This window comes from Anabrus simplex, chromosome 2 (assembly GCF_040414725.1).
Source record: "Anabrus simplex isolate iqAnaSimp1 chromosome 2, ASM4041472v1, whole genome shotgun sequence".
NCBI classification, from domain to species: domain Eukaryota; kingdom Metazoa; phylum Arthropoda; class Insecta; order Orthoptera; family Tettigoniidae; genus Anabrus; species Anabrus simplex.
In genome coordinates, this window is record NC_090266.1 from 1,143,941,848 (window position 1) to 1,143,958,935 (window position 17,088).

A 17,088-nucleotide genomic window follows, 5' to 3' on the forward strand; every position below is an offset into this window, starting at 1 on the left:
AATGTGGCCTCAGATCATTATATGTCTCTTATCAAATTCAAACCAATTCCCGCAAACACAAGGAAGACAACCAAACAGATCACCCGCTTCGACAATGATAAACTTCAGCAAAGGGTCGAGGAGTTCCAGGAGAAGGCTAGACCAAATGACTGTGACTTTAACAACGCCAAAAGTCTCCTTGTTGAGGCCGCCAAAGACGTTGCAGAAATCAAGAGAAGCAAAAAGCATGCCTGGTGGAATGGTACCTGCGAATCAGTCCTCCAAGAAAGACTCAATGCGTGGAAACAGTACTACTCTACGAAATCAGAAAATGATTGGGAAACCTACAAAACTCAACGTGCCCAAGCAGCTAGGGTGTTCAGAACTGAGAAACGTAAATACGAAAAATCTCTCATTGTAAAGATAGAACAAAACTTTAGGAAGAATGAAAGAGAATACTACAGAGCCTTCAAACGCAAACTCACTGGCTATAAACCACCATCTCTATGCTTTGAGCGAAAGGACGGCACACTGGCGACTTCAAATGAAGAAAATTGCAGCATTCTGGCAGATTACTTCAAAAATTTACTTAATTGCTCTAAACCGCAAAACACCATTGAGACCAAGGAACCCTTACTCAGGTACCCAGATTCCAGACCACCCGACAGAGATGAAATCAAACGCCACATTGCCCGTCTGAAAAATAACAAAGCGCCGGGGGAAGACTCAGTAGTAGCAGAACTATGGAAATATGCCCCAGAGAAATCACTTGATATCTTGCAAAAGCAAATAGAAGAAATTTGGAACAAGGAGACCCTACCCGAAGATTGGAAAATAGCTTTGATCCATCCATTACACAAAAAGGGCAGCATGAAGAACATCAACAACTACAGAGGAATATCTTTGCTACCCGTGACTTACAAAATTATATCACTTGCCATCCTGGAGCGTTTGGAAGCACAAGTCGAACATCAAATAGGTGAATACCAAGGAGGGTTCAGAAAAGGTCGCTCAACAGCTGAACAGATCCAAAATCTCAAAACGATCGTCAGATAAGAAAGCGTACGACTCCATTGACCGGGAAGTCCTGCAAAACATCTTAAATTAATTTGGAGTTGATTTGAAACTGCTGGCATTAACTAGAGCCACCCTGACTGATACAAAATCCAAGGTGAAATTCCACGGATGTCTCTCGCATTCCTTTGACATCAAAACAGGAGTCCGACAAGGTGATGGGCTATCCCCGATACTCTTCAACTGTGTTCTTGAAAAGATCATCAGAACCTGGCGGGTGAGATTACAGGAAACCAGTTACAGTCCATTGAGAATAGGAACCAAATCCAAGGGGATCGCAACAGACTGCTTAGCATTTGCCGATGATATTGCTAATCTCTCAAACGACATAGAAACCGCTAGAGCTCAAGTTGAAATTTTAAAGGAAATTGCCGAACAAACTGGTTTGCAGATATCGTTTGAGAAAGCAGAAGTAATGACTAACATCAAAGAGGCTCCACCAGAACTCCATACAAAATACGGGGACATCACCCGAGTAGACAAATTCAAATACCTGGGTGAGATCATAATGAAAAATGGACTGGACAAAGAAGCACTTCAGGAGCGAGTACGCAAACTGGAAATAGCCTACCAAACATCCCGCACAATCTACAACAAAAAATGCCTTTCCCAAAACACCAAGGTACGTCACTATGAAACAGTTCTGAAGCCAGTAGTTCTATATGCAGAAGAAAACTTGTCTCTAAATGCCAACAAAGGACTCCTTGAAGAACTGGAGAAAAGAGAACGCAAAATTGTGAGAGGAATCTTGGGATCAAAGTACAGAAATGGAATCCATCAAAAGAGATCCAACAAGGAAGTCTACAGCAAAATAGAGAAAATTACCGACACAATCAGAAAAAGACGGGCACGATTTTACGGTCATCTGAAAAGAATGGACGGAAGAAAGTTAACTAAAGAAATCTTTCACTCTTTTGATTCAAACCCCAAAACCACAGTTCCCGGGTTTAGAAATACCAAAGAAGACCTGCAAACACTACATATCTCAGCTGAAGACACCCTTAACAGAGATCTCTTCCGCAAGAAAATATTGACAAACAGGCTAAACCGAGACGAGCAACCGAAGAGAAGACACGGTGCCCCTTGGACAGAGGAGCGTAAGCAGGCCCACTCACAAAAAATGAGGGAAATTTGGGCTCTAAAGAAGGCCAAGTTCAGTGTCAAATGCAACAAGACTTAACGTGGTCCTTGATGGCCCCAGCGAATTATATATATATATAATGTTCCTTCTATGCCAATTCAAGATACATTTGTGTTTAAAGAGGTTGGTATAATTGACATAAAACGAGTTAATGTCTTCTCAGATCAAATGGTGCTGGACACGATGGCATACGTCTGTCTTTCTACAAATATATCATAGGCGCCATTCTGTCGATCCTAACACACATTATTAACTACTGTTTAACCCAAGGAATTTTCCCTGTGGTGTGGAAGGATGCCCTAGTCATCCCAATCCCGAAAAAGGATGGACCCAGTATTCCTTCAGATTACCGACCAGTTTCTATCCTACCACCCCTGTCCAAAATGCTGGAACGCCTGGTACATGAGCAAATCCTTTCGTTCTTACATAAATATGCTTTACTCAACTCTTACCAATCAGGCTTTAAGAAAAAACATAGTACCATGACAGCTCTGCTGAAAGTGACAGATGACATTAGATATGCAATGGACAACAAACGAGTGACAATACTTACTCTTTTAGATTTCAGTAGCACATTTGATACTGTCGATCCTAGGTTGCTTCTTCCCAAATTACAGTCCTTAAACTTTAGCCAGAAAGTGCTGGAATTTTTCTATTCTTATCTCACAAACCGCCGGCAGTGTGTTGTTGCAAATAATAATAAATCAATGTGGTGAACAAAATAAATTGGTGTCCCACAAGGGTCAGTCCGTGGCCCTCTCCTGTTCACATTATGTAAATTATATCACCAGATCAATTAAGCACTGCAAGTACCGTCTTTATGCTGATGATCTGCAAATTTATTACCACACTAGACCTAGTAATATACAACAAGCAATATGTAATGTTAGTGCTGACCTTGAGCAAATTAATGGCTATGCAATTAAAAACAACCTTAAATTAAACCCCCATAAAACGCAAGCCATTATCATTGGTACATCGAAGAATCCTCACATTTTAAAACAAAACCGCATTCCTCTCATAACTATAAATAATACTGTTATACCTTATTGTGAATCAGTTTCTAACCTTGGAGTTATTATAACGGAAACTCTAAACTGGTCAGCGCAAGTTAAGAATATCTGTAAAAAGGTTTATTGTGGCTTGCACCCCTTAAAACGGTTCAGAAATGTATTCCCTCGATCACTAAAAATTCAACTTGTTCAGTCATTATTATTTCCCATTTTTGACTACTGTGTTGAATTTCATTTTAAAATGTTATTAAGCTTACTAGTATATTTACGTTCGTATTTCTTTCGTTGTGTATTGAAATGAGTATTTTTTCAAATCTGTATTATGTAAGTAGTTCCTTTTTCTTTCTGTCATCTTTGCGAAGATATATTCATATTTTGTCTTAAGAATTAGTGTTATTTGTAGTTCTTAGTATTTTAAGTTAATCAGTGTCATTGTATTAACAAATAATATGTGTGTGGTTAAGTGTAAGAAAGAGCCAAGAGCCCTAACTTCGCCACAGAAAATGAAGGCTTTTATCTATCTATCTATCTATCTCATTTTTACGATCTGCTTTTGACATGGGTATATTATAAACTCTGTAAATCATACTGTAAAAGGAGGCCCTCTTATATGCTGCCGGGTGTACGGAACTTTGTCTAATTACGTTTGCCGTTTGGGTGGGTTTCCTGAATATTTTAAACCTAAGTTTATTAGAGTCATTAATAATTGTAATGTCAAGAAAATTTAATCTGTGAATCCATATTGTTTAATTGTTCTAATACCTCCTGTCCATTGGTAATGCTATGGTCGATTATTGTAAACGTATCATCTATGTATCTCTACCAGCTTGTTATACCTTTAATGTTGTTGATTTTACCATTTTCAAGAAAATCCATATAAATTTCTGCCATAATTCCCGAAGCTGGGGCCCTCATAGGAAGACCTTCCTGTTTATATATTTGGCCGTTGAGGGTAAAGGAATTATTAGCGGTGACGAACTCCAAAATATTAATAAAATTGGCTATCTCTTGCTTACTCAAATTACTGTATTTAAGTAGATTATTCTTTACAAGATTTATCGTTTTTGATACTGGAATAGTCAAGAACATGTTTTTGACATCAAATGAATACATCTGCATGTTTAAATCTTTAATACGATCGCAAAATTCTCTAGAATTCTTAATAGACCTATTACCCTCAAATCTATGATTTTTCTTTTAAAAATTGTGTATAAATCTAGGAGTCTTATATATAGGGCTATTTCTGAAGTTAATGATAAGTCTTGTAGGTATATTCTCTTTATGCACCTTCGGTAGTGCCCTAGCCGTCGGTATACCAGGGTTCATATTAACAAGTTTTTGGGACTCCCTTTCATTAAGGATGAAAGATCATCATTTAAGAAGTTGCTTTAAGTTTCTCTGGATGATATTCGTCAGGTCTTTTTTTATAATTTTGAATGAATTCTCTGCGAAAAAGTTTTCGGTTTTCTGTATGTATGATTCTTTATTCATAATGACCGTCGCATTCCCCTTGTCCGCCTTAGTCACAATCAAACCATTCTCCTTAATTTTCTGTTCCAGTGAAGCTATTGTTTGGTTTTGATGTGTAGAATCTCTACCTTTGTTATTTATTAAATTAGAAAGTTTTTTCTTAATATTAAATCTAGTGTCTGTTTGGTTCTCTATTGGTAACTTTTGAATTGCATTTTCAGTTTCCGCCGTGATCGTGATCGCTAGGCCCCTATTGTCAACACATGATCAAGTTCAACTTGCATCATCAGTATAACCCCACCTCCTAATCAAGAAAGCTATTTTAATGTGGCATTACCACCACACTCTTTTATGTACAATATGCATATGATTTTATTCACACAGCCACTTATGTTGTTTTATAATTGAAAATTCGTTGTTTTGAACAACAATTTAATCTGTGATTTTAATTGGACTTCATGGTTCATATCATGTTCACGCCGCACCATTTTAACACTGAAGATTTACAAGACGCCATCACGCCACGTCATAGGATACAAAGACTTTTTATTCACTTATTTCAACGTGTCCTCGCCTTATTTTTAATGTTTTGTATTTGTGACTGAAGATGTCAAATAAGAGGACGAAACATGTTTCACGAGTATAATTTAATGTAAGAAAATTACTATATTGTAAGGGTGGAATTATAAATTCAAATTTTCACAAGTTGATACTTTGACAATACGGGCTCTAATATGAAGTTTATAATGTTCAATTTTGAAAGTTGGCATATCTGCACTAGGCTTAATTTGAGTCAAAATGTTTACAGAACTAGAAAAGATTAAATTTTACGTTGTTTTCAATACATGTTCTTCAAGTTTCATGTTTCTTAACTCTTTCTGATGTTTAAGATCAGTTATGCCTGTTACAGTCCAGCTAGTGCCGGGCTGAGTGGCTCAGACGGTTGAGACGCTGGCCTTCTTACCCCAGCTTGGCAGGTTTGATCCTGGCTCAGTCCTGTGGCATTTGAAGATGCTCAAATACGTCAGTCTCGTGTTTGTAGATTTACTTGTATGTAAAAGAACTCCTGCGGGACTAAATTCTGGCACCTCGAGTCTCCGAAAACCATAAAAGTAGTTCGTGGGACGTAAAGCAAATAATATTATTATTTATATTAGTCCAGCTAGTTTCCCCACCAACAGGCGAGTTGGCCGGGCGGTTAGGAGCGCACAGCTTTGAGCTTGCATCCAGGAGATAGTGGGTTCGAATCCCACTGTTGACAGCCCTGAAGATGGATTTCCATGGTTTCCCATTTTCACACCAGGCAAGTGCTGAGGCTATACCTTAGTTAAGGCCGCACCCACTTCCTTCCCATTCCTAGGCCTTTCCTACCCTGTCGTCACCATAAGACCTATCTGTGTTGGTGCGACGTTAAACAAATAACAAAAAGTTTCCCCACCAAACAATAAGCACATGAAACAGAAAAGGGACTGTTTTTCTTCACTCACAGTCAGCCACTTCTTTTCAAACCAAGATAACGCAAATGTTTTCTTCTGATCCTTGCAACTCTTATGAAGCTTAAAATCTCTAGGTTGGTGCACACTAAGTCTTTTTACTTCTAAATTTAATGATGGAAATGGAGATGTCACGAGTGTATCTCCCCTCTTCATAATAAAAGACAAGTTAGTAATCATTTCGCTACGTACTATTCACTATTTTAAACACTACATACTTATCTCTGTTAAACAAAAACTATCCAGAACTTAGGCTCTCCTCTCCGCAACTGTTAAAAAGGCAACTGTAAACTGAAATTTGGAATATGTCAAAAACTTTACTCTGAATGGTCACCAGAACATGTTACATGAGGTTGGAAGAATATAAGTGAGTTTGCAATAACGTCGCCATAAAACCCGCTGCTACAGCTTCATCTATATTGTTTTTTATTGCGGGCATGTCAGAGCTTGACATTTTAAAATGCATTGAAACTTTCACTCCCTCAAAGATTCGCTGACCTTCAAAACAGTTACCAATACTCACTGTGTGGACTGAGAGCAAATTAGCCCCTGTGTAAGAATAAACGTAAAAAAATATAATCATACTTTAATATTCTCATATCATTAATTACTTTTTTTTTTGCTAGTGGCTTTACATCGCACCGACACAAGATAGGTCTTATGGCGACGATGGGGTAGGAAAGGCCTAGGAGTTGGAAGGAAGCGGCCGTGGCCTTAATTAGGTACAGCCCCAGCGTTTGCCTGGTGTGAAAATGGGAAACCACGGAAAACCATCTTCAGGGCTGCCGACAGTGGGATTCGAACCCGCTATCTCCCGGATGCAAGCTCACAGCCGCGCGCCCCTAACTGCTTGGGAAACTCGTCCGGTCATTAACCCGATGAGTGCTACGCCCGAATATAGACAGGCTGACGCGGCCGGCCCAGTACTGCTACGCCCGTCTATAGACGGTGCGCGACAATTTTAATCTTTTTGAGTTTCAATTTCGAGTGCCAATTTGATCTCTGACATATTCTGCCATCTTTTGGGCATTATGTAGAACTAATTGATCAGTGATTATAGCTTCGGGAAGTAACTTACAGCGCTTTTTGTAGACGTCTGTGGAGTTCACATGTGATGCAAACAAACATGGCGGAGCAACAATCTACTTGCTCTTGCAGCGATGTTATTTCAGATCACAGAATCTTTCAGTTATTAACCACAGCGGAAAGTTATGATGGAGATGATGATTTTAATGAATTGTTAAGCGATTCTGAAACTGAGTGTGATAGAGAGAGTGCCGAAAATATTGTATGTGAGAGAGAAACAGAGCCTCCTTCTAAACGAAAGAAGAAAAACACGGTGAGTACAAAAGCTATTTTATGACTATTTTCGTGGCGGACGGATTACTTTTATTCACCAGACTTTCAAGTAACTGTGACAGGCTCTGAGGGCCAAGTAGTGTTTGATGAGAACCCGAAAATCATTGATTTTTAAAAAAAAAATTGTGCCAGTGGAGTTGGTGCAGATAGTTGAACAAATCGGCATCTTAAACAACCAGTAGAAAACATTTAACTATCACCACATTCCAGGTTTAGAAAGCATTTTGAAATATCAACTTATATACTTCTAAGAAGTTACATGTGTGGAGTAACAACACCATGTTTATTACAAGCTAGTCTCCTTTTATTAACAATCTCCCAGACTCATACTCTACATAAACACATACATAGACGTTACAATAACTGCAACCAGATAGCGTGCGGTATCCCCTTGAGTCCGTCACATCTCCTCCCCACCCTGGTCGATTTCCGGAGGAACGACCAGCTGCATCGGTCGACTGATTCTGGAGCCGTCTGGTTGGCGTAGGATGATTGTTCGGATCTTTCCATCTCTCCCTGAATCCTCCCCACCAAGCCGCCCGTGGCGCGATGCATTTCCATGGGACTCCCTGGTGAGCACAATAGTGATGCGTACTGGGGTCTTGGTTTCCAGGACAGTGTCGCCACTGGCTGGGAGTTGTGTGGCTAATTATCTCTGTTACACGATTGGCAATGAAGGTCTTCCATTTGTTTGGGTCGTTTTTTTATCCATCCCAACGTCACTGGAGAGTCGCTCCACAGAGTGGGCCTGTTGAGGTCCAAACCTGTTTCTGCACAAATATAGCGCAGGAGGCGAGTGCCTGTAAGTGCGGCGAGCAAATCTAATCTTGGAAGAGTCATCTTCACTGGTGCTAGTCTGTTTTTGCTGCAAACTATGCGAGCGGGTGTAGTATAGTCCCGTGTTGACGTCACATAAATAACTGCTCCGTATGCCCTCTCAGAGGCATCACAGAATACGTACACATGTGATTCGTCATTTGTTTGCCCCATCCCAATCCATCTGGGGATGTTTATAGATGACAGGAAGTGAAGTTTGCTAATCCATGAATGCCAATCCTTTGCTATATCCGGAGGTAGTAACTCCTCCCAAGTTAAACCTCTAAGCCAGGTGTCCTGAAAGATTAATTTAGCAACAATTCCTACTGGTGCGAAAAGTCCAAGAGAATCGTAGACCTGGGCGGTGGCATGAAGAATGTTTCTCTTGGTTCGTGGTTTGTGCCTAAGATCGCTAGCAATTTTCTCCTTGTTGGTGAAGAGACAATCTTCAACAGTATTCCAGTCTACTCCCAGAACGGACGTCACTCTTCTTTCCTCCAGCTTTTCCTTGCGCCATAACGTCTTTAACGGTTCCGAGTTAGTTGCCCACTTGGAGAGTGGGAGTTTAATCTGTTGTAAGAGCTCGGTGAGTTCCTGATATATAGCGATTACCTTTGAGTCATCATTAACACTTGCAGTGAAGTCATCCATAAACATAGATTTGTCAACTAGCTCTGATGCAACTCTATATCTGTCCCGATTCACTGTGGCAGTTCCCCTTATAGTGGCCGACAGGAGGAATGGACTAGATGTCAGTCCAAAGGGCAAGCGTTTAAAACGATACGATATCAGCTCGTTTGATGTGTCACAGATTCCGTCCTCCCTCTGCTCAACATGATACCATAGAAATCTCGTAAGATCTCTATCATCCTTATTGAGTGTTAATTGTAGGAATGCTTGTTGGCCGTCGCATACAATTGCCTTGGAGTGTTTTCTAAATCTTAACAATGTAGCTAGAATTTCCGATAACAGGTTAGGGCCCATTTCCAGCACGTCGTTCAGTGATGGAGAGTCTGTTTCGTGGGAGGATGCATCGAAGACGACTCTGTATTTTGTGCTACTCGCGTTGGATTTCTTCACAATGTGATGGGGTAGGTAAAACACATCCCCAGAACAGTTGTTGTGAGGAACAGCCTCTACTTGATCTCTCCGTATATAATCTAACATGTGTTTATGGTAAATGGACTTCAGCTCATCATTCCTTTGTAGTCTATTTTCTAATGATAAGAATCGCCTTTCTGCTGTGGCAAAATTGGAGGAAAAGAGAACGCCCTCTTTCCTAGGCAGCGAGACAAATCTCCTTCCATCTTCCTTACGGAAGGTGTTACGGTAATCTTGGAGAATGGCGTGATCCTTGGATGACAGTGCTCGCCCTTGATGTTCCTCAATGCCGATGGTTTCCAACTCCCAAAACTGGCGTACACTGCCATCGGAGATTTCATCTACAGCAAATGAAATATGATGGACCATTATCTGGTTGACTGTAACGCCGGATCTGTTTCCGCTAACGACGTATCCAAATATAGTAGGCAGTAGAACAAGAGAATGGGATACTCTCATTGGTTGTTTCATAGTCACAATCTTCCAGTAGTGGTCTGCGCCTGTGAGAACTTCTATTGGAAGTTCTCTTTCGTCTTGCAGATCTGCTAGTTTGAGTTTGTTGAGTGAAGCCAGGACCGTTATGTCATGTGGTGGCGTTGGTTGTGGTGTATAGGTGTTGTGACTTTCGAAAGCACCAACTGAAATACGAGCACTAGTCGAAAATCCCATCATTTCAAATGAGACGTTCCTTCTTGAAGTTAAAGTCCTAGAAGGTGATTCAAAGGTGGTTAACTCCAATGTCTGGCTTTGATTAACGTTGAGTTGCAATGAATCAGAGAATGATGAATAAAGCTAGACTGACTACCAGTGTCCAGGACACAACGGGTAAGTTTGTTTTCCTGTCGGTCCTTTGATCCACGTGTGAATAATCTGAAGGTATGTGAAGTTAGAAGCGATGACTTCTATTTACTGCAGATAGATACGTAATGGAGACCCTTACACTGGTTGCAGGATGCCTTTCCTCGTTTGAAACACTTATCCTTATTGTGACCTTTCCTGAGACACAGGAAACAACGTTTTGCCGTGTTAAGTTTATCAGTTCTAAACTTGGGGTCTTGTATTTGTTGACTGTCTTGGCCCCAGTGCCCTTCATTTTCGCAATACACACAAAACGGTGCCGTTTCTCGCTTGCGTCTTCTCGCAGCATTGTTTGCTTTTGTGTTCACCTGAAAAACGGCCGACTGTAGGTATGTGAGGTGCTGCAGGAAAAAATTATCCCCGTATTTTTTGTGCGTTGATAGCACCTTCGACCTCTTCATTAAGGAATTCCATTAGTCTCGAGAGATTCCCTTCTTGCGTGTTGTGTCTTTTGGCATGAATGAGCCAACGGCGACAGATGTCTTCCGGAAAGGCACGCAGTAGCTTAGGAGCGAGTATCCTTCCGTATAAGTTCACGTCCTCTCCTAATGCTCGCAAGGCTTGAATTCGCCTATGACATTCGATGTACATATTGTTTGGTATTTCCGGGCTCTCTGAAGCTGCAACCTCAAGAATTTATAAGAAATCTAGATGTGATTGGATAATTCTATTTTTATCCCCATAGCGTGATATCAGAGAATCTGCTTAGTTTGTTCGTATGTGTCGCTTGTAACGGCTATCCCATTGACTAGCTGCTTTGGTTCCCCTTCCAAGTATCCGCGCAGAAAGACGTGTTTATTTATGGTAGAGACTGATGGATTTCTGTCTACGGATGCCTCAAATTGTTCCCAAAACCGGGACCATTCCTCGATCTTTCCCGTGAAAGATTGTAATTTTATCGTTGGTAACCTGACTTCTGGGACAACGTTGTGAACCGTTGGATTTGTAGAAGATTGGGTGGCGACATTCGTGCTATTTACAACTTGACTCTGCTCCAGAAGATGTTTCACCCTTCTAATAGCTCGTTGGCTTTTGTCTGTGTACTCTTCACATGCTATTGCATCTGCATTGTATTCTACGTCATCGAGCAGATCTTGAATGGAATCATCTAAGGCGAGTAAGTTGTCCAAAGCTTCACGTAAACGTTCACTGAAGTGCTTAACTTCGTCAACAGGTGTGGAATGATCGAACGTATTTATTTGATTTATGAAGCGTGTGGCATTTCCTCGATGAGTTATCCGTTTACATTTTAATTTTGAAGGATGCCCTGCAATTTCAGTCATGTTGATACTGGATTCTCGTTTGTATGTAATTTGGAGTAGAAATGACGAATCTTCGTATTAGGTTTAGTTCCTAGAAAAGTGACAGATGGCAGCACCAGTCAAGATGACCAGCGTGGATTTGTGGTATCAAGTCTTCTGTCACAAAATGGCGCCTTCGGAATCAAATGATGGGTTCAAGCATTCATACAACTAAACGCGGTACTAAAGGGGAAAACAACTATTGAGCCAAGCCCTACTTGAATGCCAATAAGTATTATATTTGACTAAGAAAGAGGGTGAAGCTTGTACTTATCCGTCGTGTTGAGGCTAAACGTGATGACGTGAGGTTAGTGATTTACCCTTTTCAATAATCCTTCTCACAGAAGCGACCAAATATGTTTCGGAAGCCGATAGTATTCGTAGTTCTTGTGAACTCTCAATATTCTCCTGGGTTTCGGCACCAAAATTGTCGAGTAACAACACCGTGTTTATTACAAGCTAGTCTCCTGTTATTAACAATCTCCCAGACTCAGACTGTACATAAACACATACATAGACGTTACAATAACTGCAACTAGATAGCGTGTGGTATCCCCTTGAGTCCGTCACGACATGTATTAATGTGCCTACAGGTTTTAGGAAATAATGTTATTTTTGGCTCTTTACTTTGTATAAAGATAATGCACGCATGGGCACATAGTGTAATTTTGTTTCCTCTCAATATGATATTGAACATAAGTGTAGGATTTTTCATTTGTATTTAGATTTATAAAGAACCAACATTTATAAACATTTTAAGCTAATCACCCCACTGATAAGTTAAAAATTGGGGCTTCTACAATTTTTTTTACATACGAATAAAAAAACTCAGCCTTGAGGTACCAAACAGTCAACTGGTAACTCAGCACTTAAAAGGTTAATTACTTCAGGACAGTGGTAATCAGATATAAATTTGATCTCATTCTAAAATATAAATAATATAACATTTCTAAACTCTTATGTCCAAAAATTTGGTTGGGGTTAAGCTCCTTTAGTTAGCCCTTAACGATGCACTACCCCTGCTGTTACTAGTGTACGAAAAGTAAGTTCTGTTAGTATTGAGCATGTGTCGTCTCTCAAGTTAAAGGTGGATTTTCCCACCAACCTACTCTGCAGGCATAGCAGGGGGAGAGGTGATAATTCCCCCGGCCTCGTGGTGTAGGGGTAGCATATCTGCCTCTCACCCGGAGGCCCCGTGTGCTTTTCTCGGCCAGGTCAGGGATTTTTACCTGGACCCGAGGGCTGGTTCGAGGTTCACTCAGCCTACGTGATTAGAATTGAGGAGCTATCTGATGGTGAGATAGCGTCCCCGGTCTAGAAAGCAAAGTATGACGGCTGAGAAGATTCGTCGTGCTGACCACAGGACACCTCGTAATCTGCAGGTCTTCGGGCTGAGCATCAGTTGCATGGTAGGTCAAGACCCTTCAAGGGCTGTAGTGCCATGGGATTGTGGGTTTTAGGTGATACTCCCATGTGGCGCATCCCTGGTGGTGGATGGGAGGGTCCTAACCAGCTTGCCAGCGGACTTCAGCGAAATAAAATAGCTCTCGCGGACCAAACACACAACCCCCTGTGGGTGGGGGACGCAGACAAAGAATACACCCACGGTATCTCCTGCCTGTCACAAGAGGCGAGCAAGGGATGATCGAATTACAACCATGAGACTACTTGTAATTAGTACCATCACGCAGGGAACACCATGGGTCGCTTTTACTTGCGCGTAGTACCACTATGTTAGGAACACAATAGGATTGTGATTAGTAGCGACAGTGTGTGCTTCCGGCTGGGCTTTACAGTACCTGTGATCAGCTGATGATGATGCCCGTGACCAGCAAAACTTCTAGCATAAAGGAGATATATGGTCCAATTCGATCTTCATCAGGGTCATTGTAGACTGCTGACAACTCCGTCATTTTAACTGATAATTGAGAAAGTTTAGAGCATTGGAAGGAACATTTCTCTAATGTTGCTGAGGACTTTCTTTCTTGATGTCCCTCAGCAGCCCCAACAACCATGATTCAGTTCCACCTACATACAGAGACCTCACCAAAGCACTCAATCAATTAAATCCAAGAAAGGCTCCTGGTCATGATAACATCCCTGTCGAACTGATACAAAATGGAGGTATACCCTTCAAGACTAGACTTTTCACCCTCATCCTCTTGATTTGGGAAACTCGAGAGGTACCTGACAACTTGAAGTATGCTACCGACATTACTATCTTCTAGAAAGGCGATCGTAGTGTATGTGGGAACTAACGTGGTATATCGCTTTTGTCAATTGGAGGTAAAATTCTCGCAAGAATTCTATTAAACCAGCTCTGAGTAATCTCAGAGTGGATTTTTCCTGAATCTCAATGTGGTTTCTGAACCTCCAGAGGCACAACAGATATGATCTTCTGTGATAGACAACTCCAGGAAAAATGCAGAGAGCAACAGCAGCCTCTGTATTTAGTTTTCTGTGATCTTGAAAAAGCCTTTGATTCAGTACCAAGATCTGCTATGTGGAAAGTATTGAGACATTTTGGATGTCCTGTACGTTATGTGGAATTGGTTCAAGCTCTTCATGGTAGCATGTCTGGACAGGTTCTTCATGGTAACTCGGTATCATATTCGTTCCCAATCACTCGTGGATTGAAAAAAGGCTGTGTCATAATTTATAAGGTGCAACGACTATGAAGCCAGTTACATTGGACGTACTGGGAGGAACTTCCAGACACGATACAATGACCATATCATCGCAATAAAACATAGTCATTTTTCAGCCATAGGACAACATGTCGACGATTACAAACACAAATTTACAGATATTGAAAATGACATGCAAATACTAAGGACTAACCCCAAGAGCCCCTTACTCAATATAATGGAAGAATTTTATATAAACCTAGATCAATATGTCAACCCAAATTTTAATTTGAACGAAATCACAGAAAAAACCAACATTCTTTTTGATGCAGTCATCCCCCTCTTAAAAATTAATTACCTAAAAAGAGTTAAGAAGCAACACCCGATAAACGCAAAAGAACCGCCAAGAGATACCCCCCCACTCCAATCTCACTCTCTCAGCAGCCGCTCCTTCTACCCCTTCAAACCTCCCCTCCGCAGCCACAAGCAGCAGCTCTAGACAAACACGCAACAATACTCGACGTGCTGCCGTGTAATGCACAACAGTGTCAACATCTATTGTAAGTACAACGCACACTCTTTTACCTCTAACTTAAAACCTAGTAGACGCAACTTCTCACACACTTCGTTTCTACTTACAGATAAATACGGCCTACAACATAAAAGGAAGAAGCCTTCACGCTATCTTTCAAAATTCAAGGCTTTAAGTATTGTAAAACAAATTGACACTTGACAAAATTATACAACATCAAATTAAGAAGCACGTCACTAAAAACAAAAAATGTTCATTCTTCAAAAAGCATTTTACTATCAACTCAGCGAACTGAACACTAGACAACTACCCAATTCCTCAAAAAGAGTGTCCAAGTCATTCCAAGACGCTCATACTTCCAGCAGAGGAACACGGTGAAATAAACAATATAGTTATCGCAAGAATAAACATCCGAAATGTTTTAATCAATTAGCCATAAGTTTTAATGCAAAAATAGTGGACACTTCAAGAATACTACTATCAGTGCATACACAACATTGCAAGTTCCAATTTTTACGCTGATCAAAATAAAAAAAACATTTGCAAATGACATGTCTTTTTATGCTACGTAATACTTTTATGGAGGCTTCAGAATAAATCGTATGTTACAAGGCTGTGTGTTTGCTCCTACACTCTTTGCACTGTACATGGCTGCCATGCTGCATGAATCATCTGCAAACAACTTAGGCATGGAGATTAAATTTCGTTTTGATGGAGGCCTTTTCAGTCTGGCAAGACTTTGCTCACAAAGACGTACTCTGTTTACCTGGGTGGCAGAGCTGCAGTATGCCGATGACACCGCATCTCCTGCTCTAACACCTGCAGAAGTACAACAGTCAGTCAACTGCTTTAAAACTGCATGTGATCGCTTTGGTCTTGCCATTAATGCGAAAAAACAAAGGTGCTTGCTCAACCTGCCTCAGGATTAACTCTTCCTGAGTTCAGTATCTCCATCTTAGACACAACACTGGAACAGGTTGATCACTTTTCATATCTTGGAAGCATCTTGTCTAAACGATGTACCTGCAAACAAGACGTTGATGAAAGAATTGGGGCTGGTCATGCAGCGTTCAGACGGTTAATGCACAGAGTCTTCATGAATAATGGCCTAAAACTGTATACGAAACTCACGGTGTACAAAGCTGTTGTCATTTCCACGCTGCTGTATATCTGTGACACTTGGACACTCTTTTCGCCGTGATATCATAAAACTAGAGCGCTTCCAACAACAGAAAATGAAATTCATCTTCAATATTAAGTGGGAGGACTATGTGACCAACATGGCAATTCTCGACAAAGCGCAGCTAAATAGCATTCAGACAACAATGTTTAGGCCATGTTGACCGCATGGGTGATACCAGGCTTCCTCGCCAAATTCTTTATGGTGAACTTTGCTCTGGCAGTAGACCTCATGGAGCCCCTCTTAAGCGTTTTAAAGACCAGCTGAAACACATCATGAAGACAACTGGTATAGATATACAGACATGGGAAGAATATGCTGTGGACCGTTCACTGTGGCGGAACACTACATCCACCACTGTCAACTCGTTTGAAATAGAATGCCGCAGGCATCAAGAGGCCAAGCAACAAGCAAGAAAACTCAGTCAATTACAACCCCGCCCTCCTCCATCTATTCAGTGTGATTTGTGTGGGCTTATGTTTTATGCCAGGATTGGTCTGTTTAGTCATCGCAAACACATCCATAAACTGAGTTGAACTGGTCAATGTATGCAGGAAGAAGTTGTATATACTCGGGTCGAGTTACAGCAGACGACGATCAGTACCACCATATGAGCGACATCATGGTTCTGCCTTGCCTGTGATTGGTACCCACTATGTGCTGAACACCATGGGATTCTACGAGTCCCGGTAGTTAGTACACTTATGTGAGGAACACCATAGTTTTGCGTTGCCTGTAAATGGTGCTACAATGTGAGAAACACCATAGGTCTCCGTTACCGCAACATGAAAAATACCATGGTTCTACTTTCCTAGCGATAAGTACCATTATGAGGGGCCGATGACCTGGATTTTGGACCCTTTAGACTATAAGCATCATCGATTCATTATTGTGCTTTAGAAGCACTCCCTTGGTCAGTAATACTATTGTTTAACGCTAGTTTCTGGGAATGTGGGGCATTGCAGGTCGGATCCACTGACTCTTTTAAATTCATATCCATTCATTCTTCCTCGTCATGCTTTGAATTCTGGTCAGTGAAGGATTTTGGATTTTTAAATTGACTTTACATTTCGTATCATTTCGTAGTATTAGGGGCCGATAACCTAGATGTTAGGCTCCTTTAAACAGCAAGAATCATTATCAT

General features: G+C 40.9%; 1 protein-coding gene across 1 annotated transcript in view; it reads left to right on the forward strand.

Annotated features, from left to right (window-relative positions):
• The window catches only part of rdgBbeta (cytoplasmic phosphatidylinositol transfer protein 1), a 185,692-nt gene that overhangs the window by 79,903 nt on the left and 88,701 nt on the right, over positions 1–17,088 (forward strand). The window lies entirely within an intron of this gene.